The following is a 25,725-nucleotide window of genomic DNA, read 5'->3' on the forward strand; positions in this document are numbered from 1 at the left end:
CACACTCTCCCCCATCAACCGCGCAGGCCCAACCGGACAACGGGACTCCGGGTAAGGGACCCACCGTGCCGAATTATTTCGGGCACAGGGAGAGGGAGGGTGGGGCGGGTTTGGAAGTTGAGGTGCTGTGTGTGTGTGTGTGTGTGTGTGTGTGTGTGTGTGTGTGTGTGTGTGTGTGTGTGTGTGTGTGTGTGTGTGTGTGTGTGTGTGTGTGTGTGTGTGTGTGTGTGTGTGTGTGTGGACCTTTGGCCCGTCACTCCGCCTCAGACCAATGAGAGGTGTGCGGGGGCGGGCGGGCCAAGGGACCAATGAGATTGCCGCTAGGGACAGTGCAGACAGAGAAACATACAATGCTTTCAGAAATATATAGTAAGATAGCTGAATCCTAAACGGAGTGGTAGATCATATTTGTTACTTCGGGAAATCACTTCTTGTACGACTAGAATGTGATCCATTGTGTTGTATACTGTACACTGCAAAATCCTGCTTGTTCTCTAGGCTGAGCCTTGTCCAGGGTCTTGTTACAGCCGATTAGTGAGTATCTTTGTAATAAAATCTTGTAAGTGATTGGAACCTTATATGCAGTTAAGTAGGGCAAAGAAATAGTACTCTATTATGGTCAACAGTTCTACTTAAATAGGAGAATACTGATCCATTCACAAATCACTCTACCTGAAAATATTACCAGGATGAACAAAATCTAAACAGGAATGTTTAAAGTTTGTGGCATTTCAATAGATGATTAGGATTCAACAGGATTTAATATTTTTCAGCAGAATACTTTTGCTAAGGTTTGCTGCACACTTCTATCCATCATACCTCCAAAATGAATGACAATAGGTTTCAGTACTCACAAATAAAATATTGGAAGGAAAATTATGTTCGTACAGACTGTAGTACATATTACTAACATCTAAAAATTGGATAATTTCTTCATCCAGTTTACTAAGCATGTAGGATGCAGATATCGGTTTTAGGAGGAACACATTGTAAAGCATTTTAATATAAATATATTTCTTTGTCCTTCAGGCACTACCAAGTTATGAAAAAGGACCTCTGTTTTCATTGTCTACTTAACACAATTGATTCTAAGATTAACACATCAATACAGTCAAAGGTTTCTTCCTTAACTGTAATTGCTAGATTTGTAAAGATATCACTTCATTTTCAGACTCTTAGGCCTACAGGCAGAAATATAATACTCCAAGAACAGCAGCTTCTGCTCCCATGCAATGAGTGTTAAAATGGATTCTGAAAATAATTGAAGAACAATATGTAATCGAATGTGTGATGAAATCGTGTCACATGATTCAAGAAAATTGAATTAAGGAAATACAAAATATATGGAAATTGTTTACAGCAGCACCTGAAAACACTGTAGATGGATTTCATATACTGTAGTAAAAACTGTACTGGCAACACAATAAAGCGTTTTTTAATATTGGAACGAAACAATATCTAAAGTCAATTGTAAAAAAGTCATGCTTATTTAAATACAAGCAAAAAACTAGTAATGGATTTTCCTGTGACACCTCACCCTTCTAACAAATATTATGCAACTTAATCAAGAAAACTAATTAAGGGGCTTAAAAGAGATCTTCACCTTTTCGCTGCCGGTTGCAATCGAATCAATGTGATTTCCAATAGACAACGGAAACGGCTGTGCAGGGGACTTCCCTTCTGCTTTGATTGGGGTTACTTCACCAATAGATGTATTAACCTGATCAGCCCTTGGAAAATGAGCATTTTTACAATGACGTACCTTGTATGGAATAGGGCCTCTGGTTTGCCATGGCCCGTGACATACCAGATACTGTACATCGTCAGGGCAGGTTAAAGGTTAACATTACTGTGTGCATAAACTGCACATTTTAAATCAATATGCAACTACATTTATTGTGAAAAAATAAGGTACTTTCAGATGCAGTTAGATACATCTCCACTCTGCCCTGCACTTGGAGAGGGTGAACCGCAGTCCAAGTGCAGTCTGATCACAGCCAAGTGCAGATTAGGGAGGAATTTCCCAACAGGATTAACACAATGGGGGTGCCTGCTTCTGAATGGGACTCCCGATATGTTAATCCAACGGGGCCGCCCGAGTCTGTAAGAGCTGCATAGTGAGGGTAGACAGAAGTAGTCCCTCTACCTGCACAGCTCTAACATACAATCATGCCGTTTTTATTTTATAGTATTTTAATTAGTTAATATTGAAGCAGGTTGTCTCCAGAGCTGAGCCGTATTAATTTCAAGTCCGGGACCACCTGCTTCTCGAATTACAGGTCTCCGTATCGGGTGCCGGTATCTCCTGCAATCTTAATTCTCCCGTATCATGGCCCACGTGACCGGGACCTTTAAATTTGCAGGAGCTACTGACATCCCATAATGGGTCCTGTACCTCAGGAAGCATTTGACAGACACATGGTACATCCACCAATCCGATCGGTGGATGTACAATGTGTCTAGGTATCACGTTTGGTAGGAAATGACTTCTCTACCAAACTTGATGAAACCATAGGGCATAGATAACCACGGTTGCAATCAATGGATTAAATGGCTACAGTTTGTTTGGATTATCTTGTATTTAGATTGTAATGTATTTGATTGTACTTTATTTGATTTGATTGAGGGGGTGGATGAAGGGGGTAGTTTCCCCAGGGTGGTTGGTCAGGCCTCCCAGGTCGGTGGTCAGGCTTCTCGTGTGAGTAGTGAGAGGGGTTAACCCCTTAATTACCTTAGCGGTAGTAACCGCTAAGGTTATAAGGGATTAACCCCTTCTGCAACCCTCTTGGGAGACCCAAGCACCCACCCTGGGGCAACTACCCCCTTCACCCGCCCCCTATACCCCCAACAAACTGGGTACTTCTGTTTAACCTCTTTATTACCTTAGCGGTTAGCCACTAAGCTACTTTGTCCTGGAACAGGATTGTATATTTTCTGTGTATTTTTTCTGCTCTCAGGCTGCCAGCTCTCCCCAGTGAAAGTTGCATGTTTCCCTATTCTGAAGCAGCCAGTGCTGCTGTGTAGTTGCAACATTGTTGCTACAATATAGCCTTTCCTTTCCACAAGCCACCAGTCAGTTGCCTTGGCAACCTCTTACTGCTCATAGCTTGAGTTGGTTTAACCCTCTCCCCTTGCCTTTCTCTGTTTATTAGTATGCCCCTTTGGCTTGTTCCTGTCTGGAAAGGAAAGTGTGCTTTCTCTTATCATCCGCAGACACAGTGAGTAAATGCATCTTCCACTACATCTTTAGAAAAGGGTTCCTTTTTAGCTTCCCCTCACAAACTACATGCAAGTGTTTTTATATTTATGTTAACCGCTAAAAGGAAGGAGTTTAGCTTATACAGTACGCTAAAGCATAGTGAAGACTTTACCACTAGCTAGCACTTTTTTCTCTGCAGCAGATTGACAATTGATTTAACTAATTCAGCTGCATTAAGGAGGAGGGAATATATCCCTTCAACTTTGATAATAGTCCTCCAGCACTACAATAAGGAGGATTACTTAGTGCTTATACATTACCCCATATACACTGTGTATGGTGGTACAGGTATGTGTGTCAAGCTTTTTAACTATACAGTTACTTAGCACATACCTCATCACACCCTGGTTATAGCAGGCTTCTGACTGGGATATACGGTCATTTTATTCTCATTTATGTACGCCCCTTATTTTAAGAGATATACTATTAAAATTATTTTTAATCCTTATCACTTATCATTACTATTACTATTTACTTTAGAGTTATAGGGCCTCATGCAGTAAGCGACGATTATGTGAAATCGGCAAGCTTATCGATTAGTCATGTTATTGGCGTTTTTCCCTCTCCGTATGCAGTAAGTGCCGAATACATTCAAAATCAACCAGAAAACAAATCCGCCCACTCTCACGATGATGAGCCGATCACACACAGGTGTATCGGCGTGCGTGGCGGGGTGCTGTTAGGTTGCACAATCACAAATCTTGCTGAATCAGGCGAAACAAGCATGTTTTTGATTGCGCGCCATATTTAAAGGCAACGTGTACTGCTAATCATTCTCTGTGTTGTTGGGAGTGAGAGAGAGAGAGAGACGCACAGAGCTGGACGATTGAAGATTTGCATATTGACTGAGAGACTTGTTGTGTATTGGGTGAGCTTTGTCCTTTGTTGTTTTGTTTACATCTTTGTCTTGTTTTATATGTGGAAGTGGGTCGTGTGATTGCCTGTACATTTCTTGTCTGTTTTTTGTGAGTGCTGGAAGTATGCCCGCAAAGCGTGGGAAGAGTGATGCTGGTGGGAGTGGGAGTGCTACTCGTGGGAGTACGTGTCGGAGTGAACGTACTGTTCAGGGGAGTGATGCTGCTGGTGCACCGAGTGGTGTTGCTGGGAGTGGGAGTGCTGTTGCTGGGAGTGGGAGTGCTGTTGCTGGGAGTGGGAGTGCTGTTGCTGGGAGTGGGAGTGCTGTTGCTGGGAGTGGGAGTGCTGTTGCTGGGAGTGTGAGTGCTGTTGCTGGGAGTGGGAGTGCTGTTGCTGGGAGTGGGAGTGCTGTTGCTGGGAGTGGGAGTGCTGTTGCTGGGAGTGGGAGTGCTGTTGCTGGGAGTGGGAGTGCTGTTGCTGGGAGTGGGAGTGCTGGTGCTAGGAGTGTGAGTGCTGGTGCTAGGAGTGTGAGTGCTGGTGCTAGGAGTGTGAGTGCTGGTGCTAGGAGTGTGAGTGCTGGTGCTAGGAGTGGGAGTGCTGGTGCTGGGAGTGCTGCTGGTGGCGCAGTTGCTGATGGGGTGTCTGGTGGTGGCGTGCTTGCTGGTGGCCAGCTTTTGGAGGCTCTTCCATTGGAAGAAGGAGAGTCCAGTCAGCACCAGCCAAGCTCTGACCCTAAACCTGCTCGGAAAAAACGTGTGGAGAAGCCACGTAATCCTCGCTTCAATGACCAGGAAAATAGGGCTCTTGTCACTGGCATTCTGGAGCACTATGACAGTCTCTATGGACATTTAGTAGGTAAGTGTAACTTTACATTTATTATTCAAATACATGTGATCCTAGGTCATCTGAGTTTTGTTCATATGCAAATATGGGTACACAATATCTTTCTATGTTCATTAGTGTGGAAACACAGCTTTTTATCATGCCTTACAAGGACAAATAAACACAGGCGGTCAATTTGCCAGAACTGCATACAATATGAATGCAACCTTGCTTACATGTATAGGTTTAGTAGTGAATGCTCATGTGCTGCACATATTACACATAAAACAGCATGTTTGCTATCTCTTGGAACAGCTAGCAGTGTAGGAAACTGGTGCTTATATTATTATTAATTTACCTCATATCTTTTATATGTTTTTCAAGGGCGGACAAGTGCAGCAAGCAAAAAAGAAATGTGGGACACAATAGTCATTGGTGTCAATGCCTGTGGGAATAGTGTCAGGGACAAGTATCATTGTCGGAAAAGATTTGATGATATTAGGTCCAAATTGAAAAAGAAAATACAAGACCAACGCGTGCATGCTACTGGCACTGGAGGTGGGCCCACACCACAACGTCTCATATTGACTCCATTGGAGGAGCTGCTTCGGCCAAAATTACTTACCGTCGTCGTGGAAGGCTTGGCTGGTGACCGTGACATTGGAATTTATCCGTCACAATTTCCAGCAGGTGATAAATATTACTGTACTAGGCGTGTCGTTGCTTACAGTTATTTTGCATATTTACACTGCTTTTTATACTGTCTTCACAATATAAGCATACCTGCATCTATATATGTATATGTCTGATTCTGTATATATATATCTCAAAATAGACATATATGTAGTAGTCCTACTAAAAGCAGTAACTAATATAGCACGTGCCATTGCGTGCTCATTTACATGTGAATTCCCAAAATGCATAGCTGCAGTGGAAGCAATTGATGGTGGGCGAAGATGGGGAACAACAGGGTAGTACACATGTGTAACACATGTTCATGAGAAATTATTAGTAGCTACAGGTACAGAACAGAAATATGTATCATATTATTGTGTATTTTATTGATTTTACTCCGACAAACATGACATTACTGCCTATTTTAAGCATGCATCAAAGAAATTGCATGTAACGGCCTACAAACATCACTGGCACTAACACATCTATAGTTGCTTATGAAAAGGTCCATTTTTGCTTTATGTCATATACAGACAGCATAATGAGGCACACGTATCATATGTTATGTCATTGTTTTCATAACTTAAACACTGCAGATGACTACTTAGCTCATCTACCATTGTGTTAAAGCAGCTGCAATTAATATCTCATCACAGCATACACTTCAACAGAGGGGGTGGGGTTCAGCACACACACTAATTACAGCCTCATTTCACGGTCAACTTAGTTCACACCATTTGCACCTGTTTCAAGTCATTGAAAGGTGTGGCTGATTAGGCTTTTTGGGGAAGGGAATACCTTTCTTACAACCTGAATAGCACAACTGAAGTTAATCACACTCATTTGAAAGCTTAACTCTAGCTACTAAATGCCCCAACAACTCATTACTTATCAAAGCGTACGTCACACATTAGTTCACTCATATCTATAGTTGAACTACTATGAAAGACACATTATCACACACTGCATGTGTTGTCTTGTTGAGTCACAGCCACATTCAGGTGTGCCACATCTTCGATTAATGTACCACACATATCCTCTACCAAAAACAACACTTTTTGCAATATGACCACCTTCATGATAACCATTGTGAATGGTCATCTCATGATAGTTATGTACATTATGATACTGATATCACTACACAACATATGATTTTTATGTACTCATTTAATCTATTTATCCTCACGCATTACTGCAGAAACATAGTATGTTGTATGTTAGGGAACTCAAAAATTCTAAGTACACAGGCATGTACAGTGTTATTACAACTATTTATGTTCACTTTCACACACATTTTCGGTTAAGGAACTGATGTTGTTAGTTAATCATAAATACAGAACATACAATAAGTGTTTGTTCAATATTTACACATGTAAATGTAAAACTTATGTTATTGTTATATATAGTTGCCCCTGGAGGACATGTGTCACCTGAGATGGAACAAGTGTCTTCACCTGGGTCAGCCAGCTCAACACTACTAGAAGGTGAGTGTATCATTTGCTGGCCATATAATATGTGCTCTTCTATATGTTATGTTGTCATGTGCATTATTTGTTTTGCACATCTTCTTTAAATAGGATTACTTAGTGTCAGTGAAAATTAAGTGTAAGGCAACATGTATTGTGTTAGTGATGTTAATTATCATGTAGGACTTCTGAGTTTAGAGCAACTTTTCATTCATTCATATTTCATACTGAGTCCAAACATTATTCGTAAGTCAAGGTAGTTTTTAATGAGGTTATAAAACGTATGCTAACATGTTAGGTGTTACTTAGGACACAGTACAATTACATAGTAACACAGCATACATTAACATGCCATTTAATAATGTGTACATTTCTTTTTAGAACATCATGGTGATGAGGATGATGAGGATGATGAGGATGACGCCACAGAAGAGACTGAAATACAATCATGTGACCATGAAGAGGTGCCAATAGAAACTGTTGTACCGCCAAATCGTCCATCAACTTCCACATACGATGCAATTGTAGCTTCAGAGGGAAAAATAGTGGACGCAGAAAATCGTCGCCATTCAGACATGATGACAGTGCTGGAAAGGATGATTGGACTGCAGGAAGAAACAGTATCACAATTGGCACATCTCCACAGAGTCTTCATTGAAGTGCCTAAACAGTTGCAAAAAATCAACACCTCATTCGAAGCATTAGTTGTTCAGCAAACACAAGCTAATTACTGGAGAATGACTAATGTACCACAATTCAACACCTCCCAGCCAGGATCTGTTCATGCAGGTCAGTTTTCACCACATTCATCTGATATTCATTCACCAGGCCCAAATGTTACCGGTCAAGTAGCAGACATTGCTGTGCAGGTTCCTGATGACATCCTACCGCTGCCATCTGTACAAATTCAGCAGCAGACACCTACAAAGGAGGCGACAAAAACAAAACAAGACACACATGAAACAGACCAACCATCACTTGTGCAGTGTCTACCAACTTGCTCACATGTGTCACTGGGCACAAGCCCTGTCCGTGAACAGTCACTACCCAAAAGCCCTGTAGGTGAGTCGCTGCCCAAAAGCCCTGTAGGTGAATCGCTGCCCAAAAGCCCTGTAGGTGAATCGCTGCCCAAAAGCCCTGTAGGTGAATCACTGCCCAAAAGCCCTGTAGGTGAGTCACTGGCCACAAGCCCTGTAGGTGAGTCACTGGCCACAAGCCCCATAGGTGAACAGTCACTGGCCACAAGCCCTGCCCGTGAAGTGCCAGAGGCCACTCAAAGTGGCTCTGTTGTGCCTAAAGTTGGTGGCAAAAGAAAAAGGAAAATTCAAGAGACAACAAGCAGGCCTGTTACTCGCTCGCAAAAGGAACAAAAAAAATAAATGTTATAATTCAGAAAATATGTCTTTGGCCTTGTTTTGTTGACTTCAGATTATCTAATTACTATTGTATGTATGCTGAAGACTGTGTTGTTTCCAAACTTTCAACTATGTTCTTGTACACGTGAAGTTTTGGAAATGTTAACACTCATAATTAATTGTGTTATAAATATTTATGTTGTAATCGTCTGTTCAGTAATGGTCCACCAGGAGCCAGTTGCTAAGTTTAGAGAAGCTGCCATTGACTTTGCAGCAAAACATTGCATTTGGGTGTGTTAATTGATGTAAGAATTGCATATGCATATTAGTCACATGCAATTATTAAAACACCTAAGTAAGTGCAAACATCTTTCTTGTACGTGTACAGCAGGATTATGTGTAAATTATTACTTACCTTTGCCTTGCTTGGCCATTGTAATTTTGTCCTTTAATCAGTTGTGTGTTCGTTTCTATAACATCTCAGAATGTATAATAATATATATACACACACACACACACACACACACTGAGTGAGTGTGAGTGTGAGTGTGTGAGTGTGTATATATATGTATATGTATATGTATATATATATATATATATATATATATATATATATATATATATATAGTACTATATAAACTGGTATACACAAACTAATACACTTCATGCTTCCTTGTGAAAACACTATTTTAATAATACAGGCCTAATGTTTGAGAAATATCCTAAGTATGAGACTCTAACAGTATTGTGCTTAAACAAATGTTTATTACTTAATTCAATCATGTTTCTCACCATTTAAATAGGTTTCATACAAGGTATACTTAATGCCATCAATGTTGTGTGTACTCCTGCAATATAAAAAAAAATAAAATATAATATATAAATATATATATATTTTTATAAGAGATATATTTATATATATATATATATATATATATACACACGTATTTAAACTCATGCAGACAGGGAGTTAACCAGACTTTCACATACACACAGAAATGTAAGCGGGGAAAAAACATTTCTTTTTGCAGGTGTGTTTTTACTGATATGCCTGGCTAAGAAATATTTTCACACACTGGTCTTTGTTAGTTTTCAAAAAAACACTATGTGAACGCATTCAAAGTCTAGGGATGTTTTTCACAAACGAGATAAAAGAAGGAGAAATGTTTCTCCCACAGTCCCATATCACGAACCACAACTGTTAACCCAATTAGACAAACAAATCCAATTGGTGTTTGAAATAAGGAGTCAAAGTAGTTAGTTTTGTTGACCTTGACAAGGAAAAACAGGAGTTTGTTAGCCATTCAGCACATTCATTTTGATGAGCAAATAACACAGACCTGCACACAGCTTTTGTGCTACTCAGACATGGCTGATGAATTCGTTAACAATATTAATCCCCTTTTAGGGTATAAGTACATGATCTGTGAAGCCATCTTGAACAGTCGCGGACAGAAAGCAAGCACACGCCAAATCGATGATTTCATTCGAGCAAAATATCCTTATTACCAAGACCGTAAGCATGCACGGAATTTTAATTCCTCAATAAGATTCACTTTATCAAGTAATGACTTTTTTGAACGTGACCAGGATAAGCTACAACACACCTATGGTTTCTGGAAGATTGCCCCGGAAAAACAATTTCTCCTGAAAGACGGCACTTATATTGTCGTGAAAGGCATATTTATTCCTAATGGCAATAGCAATGTATCCGCTACTACTGATCCGTTTGAATCGATACGTGCTGCAATATCTGCAGCCTCCATTCCTGAAACCCACATTGTACAAGAACAAAAGTACTATGATTATGTACCAAGCCTTTCAGCTGAAAATGCATTGGAATGGGAACCGGAAGAAATGAACCTACCTCCCGACCAATTATTTGAAGAAAGCAGTGGCGATTCCTATGAGCGCATCCTGGAGGAGATATGTGCCATACTGGATTCAGCGGTTGGGTTAAGCGTGGATGAAAATGCCTTGCATTTCTGGAGCGACCAGTTGCAGCCAGGCGAAGAGTTAATTCTAGAAGAATGGTAAATATAACAATCGTTATGCGTTGACTCTGCGTTGAAATTTTTTTTTTTTTTGTAACCACCATTTTCACTTTCAATGCGTGGATACAGCGTAACATTGCAGACTGCATAACATGTAGCGATCACAAACAAATTGTTTCCTAATACAATATAGTAGGACCTGAAAGAGTAGTACACATTGCTGACGGAATAAATATACGTACTTTCCTATCCCTTTAAACATATTAGCAACATTTTACCATTACTCTAACACATACCTGTTTTGTTATCATGCAACATCTACAACATTGAAAACCGGGTCCACCACGTATGACGTGGGACCCTTGTCATGGGCCAAGGCGTCCTTAAAAAGGATTAGTGATGTAAGTCCCGCCCCCAAGCGACGTGCGCGCCTCAAAGCCTATTGGCTGTCATGTTTTGTTATAGTAACGGTAACTGCAGTGTGTGATGCATGCGGCTCAGTGTTTGTAGGCGTACCCTGGGCGTTAGCCGAATGTTAATTGAGTGGGAGGAGTGTTAGCGTGCGTTTCACGCTGGCTTAACATGACGTCACACGTATTGCATTTGCGCATTGTGTTATCGGCCGTGCTTTCTGTTCAAACACGTCTGTTTAAAAAGAATACAGATGTACTCGTTTAGAACGAATGTAGTTTCGTCTTCATTGTATTTGAAATAAAGATGTTATGTTTACTGGTATTTTCAACATGTATTGAACGCACAACGTACGCTTTGTTTTGCGCATGCGCTAACAGTTAGTGGAGCCAAGCGTGAAGTGCGTGCGCACACAAAGATGTGCGCGCACATCTTTCAGTATACAGGCAACGTTCACTTCTTATACATAGTTATGCCTGCTACAAATTTAAAGAAACATTACATACTGATGAACAGTTTTACTTCTAACATATAAGTGACTGACGTGTGTATCTACACAATCATATAGAGCTGCGTAACGCGTTGTCACGGATGCATATCTAGTAAGGTGCCATCTTTGACCATCATGTGTTTGCTGTATTTCAGAGATGTCGGGGAAGATACAATCGGATCAATGTATGATTTCAGAAGAGTCTACCTTTATATGAGATGATTGTGAGGAGGAGCCACCGACTACTATACTACATATGGAACTAATTTTATATTGCTTGCAGCGCTTATTAACAAACAATTAAAAATGTGATACCCTTATGCCTATATTGCATAAGCACTTAATTAACATAATGATGTTGCAAAAGAGTGCCTCATGAATTTTTATTGAGTGTTCTTTAATGACTACTAACATTTTATGACATGGTGTGTTTTATATATAACAACCATTCCCACTCTGCTAACACATTTGTGTATTCTAATATGTAATGGAACGTATGACTGTCGAAACTATGTAACAATAATAATAATAATATGAGCATGTTCATGTATAGGGCTGCTAGTTGTACGCAGCGATTTACAGACACATGTTTCAGCCTGAGGTCCCTGGCCCGTGGAACGTACAAATGTTTTTTTGCCGCATGAGGCACAGGGAGATAAAGTGACTTGGCCAAGGTCACAAGGAGCCCACACCGGGAATTGAACCAGACTCCCCTGCTTCAAACTATCAGTGCCAGTGTGTGTCTTTACTCACTGAGCCACTCCTTCTCCCAATGTAAAGGACACTTACAACCAAGTAGCCATTTATTTTTAAAATCTCTTGTTACATGGGTATGTAGATAAAATGGTTTGGGACTGTAGCAAATAATGTTACTGGCCAGATGTTATGGTCCCCTCCAATGCATGATGTTCTGAATATGACATCACCATCATGTTATGAAGTACGTTTCTGTGTATATTTCATTAACCTAACTAACTATAGTTTACTGTGTTTATTAATCGTTTAGAAATACATAGTATAGTAAATATGATGATATAAGCTACCATAATAAAGCTGGTGTTATCATTTGTCGGTGTTATACATGGATCCTACACCAATTGATAGAGACACAAACAGTTGTCTTAAAAAGTGTGTCTATGCTAGTGATGAATGTGCTCCCGTAAGTAAACAAATAAGTACAGTTATCCCCTTTTCTCCAACCACCTCTATATTACATTAATGGAAATTATAAGGAAACATACATAAAATGTGATGAAATGTGAGTAATCATTTTGTAATACAATGCACATGAAAGCTCAAGAGTAGCTAAATGCATATACATGATACAGAAAGTACATATATGTAACATTTGTGTTTAAACCAATATGTTGGGTTTTTAGTTCCAATAATTATAGGAAGATTGAGGTAGCCACATCTTATGAGAGATGTCAGCAAATATACATACCATGATCAGTCATACTGGAGATATACCTATAATGCAAAGGAACAATATATAAATTGCAAACATTGACATGCCATCTTCAGTACCGTAAACAACACAGCAAAGTGTGTATTTGGTGTTAAATGTACAACACCATGTATATTTCATGACATTCAAAATGTAAATCTGCCTGGTGTACACATCATATGGATGTACATGTTACACTGCACCAATAACATTGTATGTAAGCATACTAGAAGCATGAATGATTATGGGCATAATATGTGTTTTGTCTTAGCATAAGGAATAACACAATGCTAAAATATTATTGCTTTGTTACCCAAGTTGTATTCACATACACACAACTAAAGTACAATTGAAGAGGGATTATATAACCTGTGCAACAATAACATACCGGTGCCACATCCCTTTGTGCACACAGCAGAGAAAAGAAAGGTGTGCAACCCATATTCATCTGTGTCCTAACAGAAGGTTATATAAAGAAACATTATTGTTAATATAACATAATTAAACTATAAAAGTAGTACTAGGAACATATGAGTTTGTACTTACAAGAAAAAAATGAATTGATGAGATTCTGTCGTGTCTGGCCACCACTGGCTGTTTGTTCATTTTCAGCAGCTACATGGGTGGGATGCTCGTCTACCAAAGCCTCAGCTAGGTCTGACTGTACATTGTGCCTGAGTGCAACATTGTGCAAAATGCAACAGGCAAGGATAATATCAGACACTTTTTGAGGCTTGTATAGAAGAGCCCACCAGTTCTGTCCAGACACCTAAACCTGGTCTTGAGTAGGCCAAATGTCCTCTCTATAACAGATCTTGTAGATATATGGGCTGCATTGTACCTGTCCTCTGCTTCAGTTTGAGGGTTTAGCACCGGAGTCAAGAGCCACGGCCTAATTCCGTATCCTGAGTCACCTATAATGAATGGAGCACACATAAGCTGACATTAGTGATCAAATTGTACAATGCCAACATTCCTAAATCAACATGTGTTTTGTGTTAGAACATGTAAATATGTACACACCCAGCAGCCAACCAGGTTCAAAATGTCCCTCTTCGAACGCATGGAAGACTGAAGAGTTCCTCAGGATAGAGGAATCGTGACTGGAACCAGGGAACTTGGGTACCACATGCATTATCCTCATCGTGGCATCACATACCACCTGTACATTGAGTGAATGGTAGTGCTTCCGATTGCGGTACACATGCTCACTCTGACTAGGTGCAATCAAAGCAACATGTGTGCAATCGATTGCACCCAGCACATCCCTGCTATATTATAAAAGCCGGTCCTGACTTCCAGCCACTCTGTTGCCTCAGTAGGAAAATGAATATAATTCCTAGCGCGTCTATTGAGTGCATAGAGAAACTGGGTCAAGGCCCGCGAGAATGTAGATTGCGAGACCCCGCCCACTATGCCCACAGTTGTCTGGTATGACGCGGAAGCAAGATAATGTAATGAGCACAGCATTTTAACAAGCCCAGGGACTGCACGACCTCTGGCTGTGAAAAAATCTAAATCCCCCCTTATCTCCTCATAAAGAGCTAAGATTGCTGCTGAACTCAAACGATAGCGACTTACAATCTCCTCCTCACTCATCCCATCGAACAGGGTTCTCTCCCTGTACAGACGCGGACGAGGCACAAGTTGTCTCCTCTGTCTTCTCCTCTGATCTCCTGTCCCTCTACCTGTCCCTCGGCCTGTCCCTCTCCCTGTCCCTGTCGTATCCGCGTCACTGTCACTGTCCCTCGGTGTGTCCCTACCTTGCCCTATATCATTCTCTTGATCAGCAAGCATGTCATAGAAAAGAATGTTCCTGCGTCTCCTAAACATTCGCAACATTTTGAAATGAGTAGCTGTGAATGAGCAGGTAATGTGCGTCCTTTAAATAGGTATGTGATGATGTCAGGTGACATAGTAAAATGCAAGGTGTTACATTAACATAATAAAGTACTTCTGTGGCAAGCTGTGTGCACTTGTTGTTCTAAGTATTTGTTGTGTGTATTCTGCAGGGAATGATGATATTTGGCAATGATGTGACGTGAAGCTTTGTACAAAGATTGCTTGCAAATAAATAGTTGCATGTGCAATGCATGTAACACTTGTGAACGCAAGAGTCAGTCATGTAATGAGACAAAAAGGCTGAGATTGACGTGGGAAAAGTTTTGTGTAACATGTGTAATTATCCATGTTATTGTGACATGTTGGCAACAATGAATAGTCGTGTGCATATGCATGCATTTGTGTAAGGAGGATAGTTGGTATAGAATGAGTTTACAAGGTGTCCCAATGATGAATTACTGTACATGTGTGTATAAGTTAGGTTGAAGTGCTTGTAATGCAACGGTTACAATGTAAACATGCAATGTGATTGAGCGTCCAATAAGTGACGTCATGAAAATAGGGAGGACCCAAAAGTATATGTAAACATGAGAAGACAGATGTACATGAACGTTTAAAGATGCGTGTCACATTACAAGCATTGTGTAATGTAAAGGAAGATGAATATACTGTGTATGTGTGACATGTGTGACATGTGTAACATCATGTAAATAATTGTCGCTGAGTTGAGTAAAATGTGTGATATGATGTGAGGTTCTCCTTTAAGAGTGTAGTATAGTATTTTCCCTTGCCACATCATCACATGATGAGTAATGTGACCCGCAAATGCTGAAAACATGTAAAAGTCGAATGTTATGCAAATAAGACACATCAGCTGTGACACAATGCAGGGAATGCCCCCACACTGTAATGCAAATCCCCCTTGTATTGTGAGCAATGAAACGTAAACAGTACTATACTGTTATACGTCCCCGCTCCATTGACTTCCATTGATGTACAGAAGATTTTTTTTTTCTAAGTGCCGTTCCGGCAGCCTTAGCGATCGTTCTCCCGTCCAAACTGCCAACTTTAGTTGGCGGGAGAAATCGGCCATAACATCTCAATTTCGTAGTGCCGATCAGCCCCGATAAGCTGTTTTTTTTTGTTGAATCCAGCCGATTTAAAAAAGTGGCGATCAGTGTCGAAAACAGGCTTATCGGCAGGCGACTGGCCATAACCAAATTATCGGCTCCGAAACCTGGCGATATGAAGCACTTATCGGCGCTTACTGAATCTCAAACCCAATTTTGGCTATAACATGGCCATATTTCCCTTATCAACGCTTACTGCATGAGGCCCATAGAGTGCTACCAGCTGAGTCATTTTTCTTTTGTGTATTCGTTATTACAATTCTCAGCACAGCACCAATACTCATTCACTCATTCAAACTGACTATTAGCTGAGCAGAGGTCTCTGTCCCCTTCCCCCTCCCCCCATCTGTATACCCACAGTGAGTAGATGCATCTTCCACCACACCTTTAGAAAAGGGTTCCTTTTTAGCTTCCCCTCACAAACTACATGCAAGTGTTTTTATATTTATGTTAACCCCTAAAAGGAAGGAGTTTTTTTCAGGGCGATGCAGGTGGGCTGCTGAGTCTGTTCTGGCAAGATCCAGGGGTGGCCTTTGTTTTCTTTCACAGACCCAGTGTGTCAAATGCAGGGATGGATCTCAGTGGCTGCTACAGCGAGGTGAGGAGTGAAGGTAAAACAGGGTCACTAACAGACTAAAGGGGAGGCAGAGAAGAGGCGTTGTCTGGGTCACAGGCAGGGGTTCAAGGCAGACAGCGAAACAGGAATAGGATGGGGCCAAAACTAAGGAAACAAAAAAGAGGCATGCCAATTTACAAGGAAAAGACCTTTAATGATACTAATAATACAAACCCAAAACAAGCTGCTAGCAAAAATGGAATAAGCAGAAGACAAGACGAGAGCAGTAAGGTTAGTAGCAATAAAACAAAGGCACTGCAGGGACAGCAAAGGAAGCTATATAAGGCTGCGGTCCCAGTAACTGCCTGTGCGCACGGCGTGGCGTGTGCTGTGCGTGTAAGCACCGCCCCTCAATGGGGCTGGGCCCAGTAGACAATGTCACGCTGAAGGTGCAGCTGCGCCGTGCTGCAAGGTTTTTTACAACTCAATCAAATTGAGTTCAAACCTTGTGACGGAGGCGTGGCCACGCCCCCATCGGCGGTTCACCCAATGAGGGCGAACCATCCGCGTGACATAATGGCCACGCCCCGCAAATCCTCGACCACACCCCCTCCCGTCGCAAGCTTCTCTCTCTCCTGGAGACCGCAGATCGCGGTTAGTGCTGTTCACACGCCACCCCCCCCTCGCCGGGCGCGCGTGTCATAGAACGCACTGGGGACTCAGCCTAAGACAGAGGAAGAGTGCTGGAAAGTGATAGAGAAAAGGTCTCCAGGCAGCACTCAGTGCAGAGCAGCAGTCCCAGTGGACAAGCGGGGGAACTGCAGGAAGAGTGAGAGCTTATGCAGTAGGACGTCAGTAATATCCTTGACATAGTGGCACATAGTGGGTTGAAACATATAATGGGGCAGTTAGTTCAGAGAGCTATTCACTATTTTCGAGGAATCAACCAAATAGAAGAAACATGCACTGCAGGCTGGAGGCATCGGGAGGTGATAGGCAGGCATGGCGGAGGTGTGGCCATGAGGTCACGTGAGCAGTTCACCCTCACTGGCTGAACCGCTCATGTGACGCAGCCGTGACATGGCCGATGCCCCGGCAAGATCAAATTCAGAGCTCTGTTTAAAATTTGCACGCCTTGACACGTCTGTCGCGCGTACTACAGTATGTGCGCTCTCAATTGAAAACATTACTTTGTTTTGGCGGCGTTCATGGGGAGAGTCAATAGTAAGTCTTAATAGTGTTGCTCACCAGAGGTAAACTCCCGGAATCCGGATCAGTGGAATGGATGGTAGGCAGAGTTCCCAGGAGTGGGCAGCAGTGCTAGTAGTCAGGTCACATGCAGAGGTCCAGCGGTCCAAGGAAGCAGAAAAGGCTCAAAGTCAGGTCATGAGCAGAGGTCCATGGCAAGCGGCAAACAGGAAGATCAGGGGGCAAGCAGAAGTCAGAAACCAGGTAATCAAAATTAGAAAAGCAAGCAGCAGCAGGGAGCAATACAGCTACAGTAGGTACTGGGTTGCAGAAATGTTGTGAAAAGAAGTATCAGGTATCATTTTATATGTCACGGCAATCACATGCTGCAGCCAGCATCGCTAACAGCCAAGAAGCTGCAGACCAGGAAGCAGATCCCTCCCTCCTCCTGCCCTCTCCTCCCCCCAGTAGATTTGCATAAAGTAGATTTGTTGCCTTTATTTAAAGAGAGCGAAATCACAACCAGGAATATACCGATCTGTAATCCTGATATTAATAGTGGGGATGTGGGGAGCACAGATAATAACCATAAGAAAATAGAAAAGATAACAATATGGTACAGTACAGTATGTATGAAGTCTGTTCAGTGATTTCTAATGAATAGAGATTAAGAACTCACATAGCCCCATAAGGGTCAAAAGTGGGTAATTTTGGGGGGTAAATCAGACCCCTGGATCCCGCTTTCAAGTTGATCTCATCAACGTTTTTCTCTGCAACAAGTGAACTCTCACAGCATGTAGAGAACATGCAATAGTGCAGACAGTCTATACTATGTATGAATATTTTGACTGGTAACTTAAAAATGTGCACTCACAATAAAACAATTATTTTACACGTATGTGCAAATATGTGGGGACGTCTGGGAGGGGGGTTTCCTGGCTCAACACACTAACCAGTTCTACCAAGTCCAAAAGGTCACCTGCATTTTGGTGCAAGTGTATAGTGCTTGAATAAGAAGACCTGCAACTTGTTTATTTATCTTCTACTGCTGCGGCCAGCGTGAGTCTAACATTTGCCCGTAATTAACCGGGGCTTTTTTCTGCTGGCGCCAAACTTGGCCGCTCGCCAGCCGCATCTTCCCCTCCATGCGTGCAAAATTAGGATGCTGTTCCCCTCCCCTTCCGACCCCCTGGCTGCTCCCCCTGGCTGCTCCTCTGCTTTGCGCAGCTTTGCGCAGCTTCCCCTTACCCCTGCTTCCTCTGCAGCCTTCGGGGATGCCGGGGAACCCTGGCACGTGTGACCGGCGCCACAGTGACGCGTGGCACGCGCCAAGAAAAACCAAAACAAGCCGCCGTCTGCCCGCACATTGCCCCCACATCGCGGTGGCGGCCGCTGAAGACTCAGCTCGGCCGCCACTGTATGTGGGACAGTGCCAAAGGCCTTACTAAAACCTAGGTAAGCTACTGCTCCGCCCTGATCTATTACCTTAGTCACCAAGTAAAAAGATTTGTTTGACATGATCTTTCCCAATAAACCCATGCTGCCTGGAATCTTGTAGGGTGTTTGACCTTAGATAGTCAACAATAATATCTTTCAGCAATGTTTCCATTAATGTCCCCACTAATGACGTCAGGCACACAGGCCTGTACTTACCTGTATCTTACCTATTTCCACTTTTGGGAAGTGGGACTATGCCTGCTCTTCTCCAGTCATGTGAAACTTCAGCTGTTAATTAGTTATAGAAAAAACTATTCGTAGCGCTACCCTAATACCTACTCAAATCTAATATAAATAAAAATGTGTATTAAAAAAGTGATACAAATACAAGTGAATAATCTAAATGCAGGTGATAAAAAGCAGCAACAAAATTAGCACACCTGGTGCAGCAGTAAGGGTATACCTTCCACAGTAGGCAAGTCCAACAGTTTAAAGAGTTCCAAAATGAGTGCACTACCCAGGAATGCAATATGTAGGACAGATCAGACAAGAGACAGACAAACACAAAACAAACAGATAAAGACAAAAAATTAAAAAGGTTAATGAGAAGAAGAGAGAGAGAACAAATAGTGTGTTATGTTTCAAAAAAATAAAATGTATTGAAATCATAAAATGGTCTCACTCACAATTTATGTTTTAAAGCAACTTACAGTACAGGTAAGTCCCCGGAGTTCAGGATCTCAGCAGTGGTACTCGGATCACAAGGAACAGGTTCCAGGTTGAGCTGCAGACATGACCAAAAAATTTAACTAAATGACCTTTACTTATGAGAAGAAAAGCTGATATGTATTTAATTATATAATTTGTCACAATGGATGCATCCTCAGGGCTTATTTTGTCTTTTGTTGTACCCTTGGATAGGCTCCTGCTGTAATATCCTACACAATTGCTACTGACTTGTTAAATAGTCCCTGAATGTTAGTGACTATTCATTCAGGGACTATTTAACACCTGAAGTCAAAAATCACATACCACACAGGGGAATTGATAGGTTCTGGTCACAGATAACATTCCAAGAGACACTGTTTTTAAGTAAAACCCTTGCTTGCTTTACTCATTGTAACATCGCCGGAAGAAGAGATCAGTGTATCTTGAAAGCTCGCACAAATAAAAGCATTTCATTAGCCACAGAACGGTATCTTCTATTCATTCTTGATTATTAAAGCTCGGCTAACACGGTACAGATATATATATATATATATATATATATATATATATATATATATATAGCTCTCTCAGTAACGAATCAAGAGGCTGATTCTTAGCTGCTGCACTCCTCTATGATTGACCCAACCCCCTTTATATGCTCAGCTAGTGTTGCTGTAATTTGGCTGAGCATAGAATTTTTTTTCTTGTGATGATGTGCTGGTCGCAAGCACTTTATATTGCCTGTCCTGCCTTGCCTTGTTGCTTTGCTGTGTTTATCTTGCAGTTCAACGGAACCTTGGCTTTTATCTCAACGATCCTGTCTATCTCCAACCCTCGACCACGGCTAGTGACCCGGACGATCCATACCTCCTCCAACCAACGACCACGGCAAGTCATACGACGATCCTCCCCTCTCCAACCCTGAACCGGCTACCTACGACCACGGCTCTGCATTCCGGATGCGATCTCGTGGCCTTAGATCGGTGTGTATATATCCCCACCTCGGCCTCGCGGTTCAGTCCAGTTTGTGGCGAGCACCCGTTACACATGGGAAGAGAGTTCTCTTGTTTCAGTAGTGACTCATGAAACTGCGGTCTCAGTTTAGGCCACTGCTATGTGTCCCGAACAGTTGCATACATTTGTATTCATGCAGCCATCTCTCTTTTGGTGTTCTAAAATTACCTTTGAGTATGACCAACTTCAGATTGTTCATCTTATGGCCAGAGTCAGAGAAATGTTTGCCAACAGGACTGTCTCTTGTTCCACGTGTGATGCTATGGTGATGCAGATTCATTCTCTTGTTTAGCCCCTGTCCTGTCTCACCTATGTAGTAGCAGCCCCCTGGGCATTTCATGCACATGATGAGGTACACGACAATGCTGGAGGAACAGGTGAACCTACCTCTGATTTTGTACTCCAGATTCCTGTGTGGTATTTGTATTGTGCCCGCTGAGGGGAGCATTGCGCAGGTTTTGTATCTTGCATCCTGTCATGGTCTTGTCCCGCATTCAGTTGTACTGTTGAATACTTTACTCCTCACCATCATACCTATACTTGATATATACTGTATATATATCAGTCCAGAAAAACTACCACTCACATATGTGCAGATACAGGTAGTAGTAGGGTGCAAACCGTCCAGGTGTCAGCAAGGCAGCAAATCTGATAGAAGAAAACAGGACAGGCACTCCAAAATCCAAAGGTGAAAGTTATTCCGCAACGTTTCGGCTCCCAACGGTGCTCTTGATAAAGGCTCCGTTGAAAGCTGAAACGTTGAGGAACGTCCAGTAAATCCGAATCCCCCCTTTCTACTGTACATTGCTTTCTTAACCACACATTAAAGTATCTACTGTGAAAAGTCCTGCCTTCCTCTCCCTAGATACTGGCAACACTTCAGAAAAAGACATTGATGATGCTACCTGCCTAAGAGCTGTACCTAACTCCCTAAACCCCTCCTGCACTATCCTAATCTCATTCCTAGCCAGGTCATTAGTTACTAGGTGGACAATGACATATATCTCTCCCTCCTGTCTTGCTGCCTTAATTCACAGAATGCCTCCTTTACTTTTGAGCTCTAGCTCAAGGTTGGCGCCTTGCCTTCCTCTTTTCCCCACTACCTGCTCCCAAATCTGTACCTCTTACAACCAAATTCCCTAAAAAAATAGTTGCCTCCTTTTCAGGGATCCCATTGTTCTCACTGTTTCCTTCTTATTAATTGCAGCACCCCCACCTCCTCCACTGCAGTAAGTACCTCTGTGGTGCAGTTCTGCTCTAGTAATGGAGCATAGGAATTGTGCAGTGGCACAGATTTTGGGATGTGCCTCTGTGATCTACAGTACAACTCTTAATATACTGCCTCTTCCCTCTGCTGACATATGAGAGGTTATCTCCTCCACCCCTTTATCAGACATTGCCAGTAAGCTGTGGTTATATATAATAGGCACCTCGTTTTACTGTATATTTCTCATGTTTTTAAGGCTTCTTTCATTCTGTATTTCTGCTCATTTGTAGATTTACCCCCATTCTAGTTCAGTTTCCACACTGCTTTGGGCACATGCTCTGTCACATTCCTCCAGCTCATTTCACAGTTCCATATTTTACTAGTATTGTGCATATTATGAATAATTTATTGCTATGACAAAATGGTAATTTTATGAATCTTTTGGTGCTCAGTTCCTTGGTTGTGGTTGTCACCCCTCCAGCCTAAAACGGGAAGGATAAACAAACTCACCAGTCATATTTGTTCTTATAAATGTATTGTCTCTGTCTGCAGTTCAACCATAGTGTGATGTATTTAAAAACATTTTTTAATGTGCGCTAAAATGTGTGGCACAGTGTGATCTAGCACAAGATGTTTGAAAAAAAAATAGTTACTTGCTGCAATGTATGTCAATTTACTATGAGATCAATAAAGTATAGGAGCTGATTTGAACTCTCACCATCTTAGACAGTTTGTTGCTTGGGAACAAAAGTCAGGAATAGCAGCAATGATGTCAAATTACAGTGTCTAGGGACTACTGTATTTGCAAAAGAAGGATTTAAGCTGACAGCCAATAACCAAAGACAGGTAATAAAAACGGTAAGCTTCCAGAAATGTACATCTTGGAAATAAGGATACACTAGACAATTTAATAGTATCTATTCTTGGCTACTAAATGTAAATACCTGTCTAGTTAGCTACATAAACACAAATCCCTTGCCTTTGTGTTATGTTGTGGTTGTCAGTGAATGGAAACATTAGTTTATCTCATGTAAGAGAATCCAACAGAAACTAATGTAGAACTATTTCTTTTTAACGTATGTTCAATAACATGTCGATAGAACAGACATCTGATGCTGACCCTCATCAGACTACTTTAAGTCTAAAGTGAGGAATTTTTTTCTGCATTCAGAAATCAGAAAGAAATATGGAGATGAACAAGATAAGGCCGGTAACTCTACTTGTGGATTTTACAGCTATTTGAAACATTGCCTTCAAGTTAAAGCTGCAGACCAAGCAATATCCTACGTGTGTTTTTTTTTTTTTTAAATACTGTAAATCAGTTCTGTACTATGAGAAAATATGTGTAGCATTTATTATAATATAACAAGCCTTTTTTGTTTCTATAGCAACCATTTACAAAGTCACATATACTGAGTCAATACTCCTCTGCAGTCATTTAGTGAACCCCCAAGTCGAATCTTCGCCGATCGATCGACAATTTAGCTAATTACTTATCATTGTGTGGATTGTATTGATGCACATACTGTATGGAAAAAAAAAAAGGCTGCTTGGACTGCTGCTTCAACCTGTCAGATAAGTCATGTAAAGGAACAGAAGATGTCTTTGTTAGAGCATACGGCCCAGAGGATTTTGTAAATAGAACCCAAAGAAATTGTTTCATTATGTAAAACTAGCCTATTATATTTGTACTATTACTAGTACTGTAACTTTAACCTTTTTTTTTATTTTCGAATAAAATGAAACACATGCAGTAACCTATGATTCACTATCACACATTAAGAATCATCTTTCCCCCTTTTTTTCTTGTAAAATGTAGCTGACAGCCAAAGAACAGATGAGCGTTTGAGATTTGTAACCTGCTGCGACTGCTATAAACCACTTATCTTGTTGCCGATTGGTTTTCTATATTTATACTGTGCATCCTGTCTCTTGGCATTGCGTATTCTCTATTTCTTCCACGTCTGTACTAATTGATGTTGGTACATTCCACTGATGTCTGCATCTAGAAGAATTGCTTATTCAGTGAAGCAAGTAGGCCAAACATGTTCCATTTCTGTCAGTTCGTTGAATTTGAACCTTTTAAAAGTTTATAATCAATGTCAAATTTTTTTTTTTTTTTTTTAGTCCACTTTTCTCTTGGGTCAGTCTCCTGTGGGACCTGATTTCGGTTTCTTACTTTCAGGTGACTCATTGAATATATTAACTCCTTTCCAAGTTTAAATTGGCATAATTAAAGCAGTGTTCTGTAACATGACATTTGCATTGTCTTTTCCATTGAATTTACCCTAGACATGGCACATGCAATTTGTCCTTAAAAAAGAAAAGCAGACTGCTGCATCATCATTGCTGTTACAATATTATTAGAGCATAACATAATTACAGCAGTTCCTGGCCCTATAAAAAAACATCATGAACTAAAGAAAAAAACTAGCTTTTTATATTGGTCCTTGGACTCAAAAATGTGTGTTGGAGAATCTGATTCTTATCCTAGCACAACTCAGCTCTCTTCTTTACTGAACATCTTCTAAATTCAACGTATTAACACTTGTGAAAGTCTATTGCAGGAGCTGTCAGTCAACTCTTCCATGTTCTATTTGGATTTTACTCCAGATAATTAAAGAAGTAGCAAGACTTACTGGTTTTGGTGCAGGGATAGCTTACGGTGCCGTGACAGTGCACAATTGCGGCACCAAAAAAAGAAAGGATTAACCCCTGACGGGCGCTGCTTCTGAATGGGACGGCCACAGCGCTAATCCTTCAGACCCAGCAGCCTCCAAGCTGAACAATCTGATGGAGCTGTGCAGAGGGACAGGACACACAGAATCAGTCTCTGTGAGTGTCCCACTTCCAGAGCAGCTCAGACGGTAAAAAGCAGTCTCTGGGGCCTATTCACTCAACACAGGTAAGTGGTTTAATGCATGATAAATAACCTTATAATGCAATATTGCTTGCTTTGCTATTCGCGAAACGGTGAAAACAGTGCAGTATCGCGCTATACCGGCTTTTTAATGGCCTTTAACACTCTGAGGCAAAAAAAGTAATCCGACAAGCCAAAAAAGCCCCAAATCACTTTTTTTTGCCAGTACAGTAATTGCTATTCACTAAACAGTAATACGCTTATCAAACTTTAATATCTTGCAATATTTTGTCGCCAACTACAGGCTGGCGCTTCCAATATTGCAAGATGCATAAAAGCCTTTCCTTTTCTTTTTACTGCACAGGATTGATACCGGAGGCCGGCGGGGACCCCCCAGGTGCAAACCCCTTGATGATGAAGATGAACGAATATGGCCCTAAAGTAGTCCCCGTTATGATGCAGATACCCATATTTGCTCATCTACATCATCAAGGAGTTGGACAGATATGAAGACTGCTTCTTACCTTCCGAGCTGCTCTGGGATGGGGCACACTTACCGAGACTGCTTCTGCAGAATAGAAGAATGTGTCATGTCCCTCTGCGCTTGGAAGGATTAACACTGCAAGGGTCTTATTCATAAGCATGGACCCCTTGCAGCATTAAGGCTGAAGCGCGTGGAGGCTGAGGGAAAGCGGGTGCTTTCCTGGCCTTACTACTCGCACAGTCCGGGGGCGTGTCTGGGGGCGGGCGAGTGACGTCACGGAGCTGGTTCGCCCTTATTGGGCGAACAGCTCACGTGACCGGCCCTCCGCTCCCCTCAGCGTGCAAACTAAAAAAATGTTCCCGGGCCGCAACTGATCACTGCAGGCATTATTGTCCCCGGCACCGCAGATTTTTGCTTGTTCGTCTGCCACAATGAGGACAGTGTCTTGCTACATCTGTACTTCTCACATTGTTGACCTGCTTCATTGCATCTACGATGAAATAGTTGTAGGTAGAGCCAAATCCT

The sequence above is a fragment of the Ascaphus truei genome, chromosome 2 (genome assembly GCF_040206685.1).
Source record: "Ascaphus truei isolate aAscTru1 chromosome 2, aAscTru1.hap1, whole genome shotgun sequence".
NCBI classification, from domain to species: domain Eukaryota; kingdom Metazoa; phylum Chordata; class Amphibia; order Anura; family Ascaphidae; genus Ascaphus; species Ascaphus truei.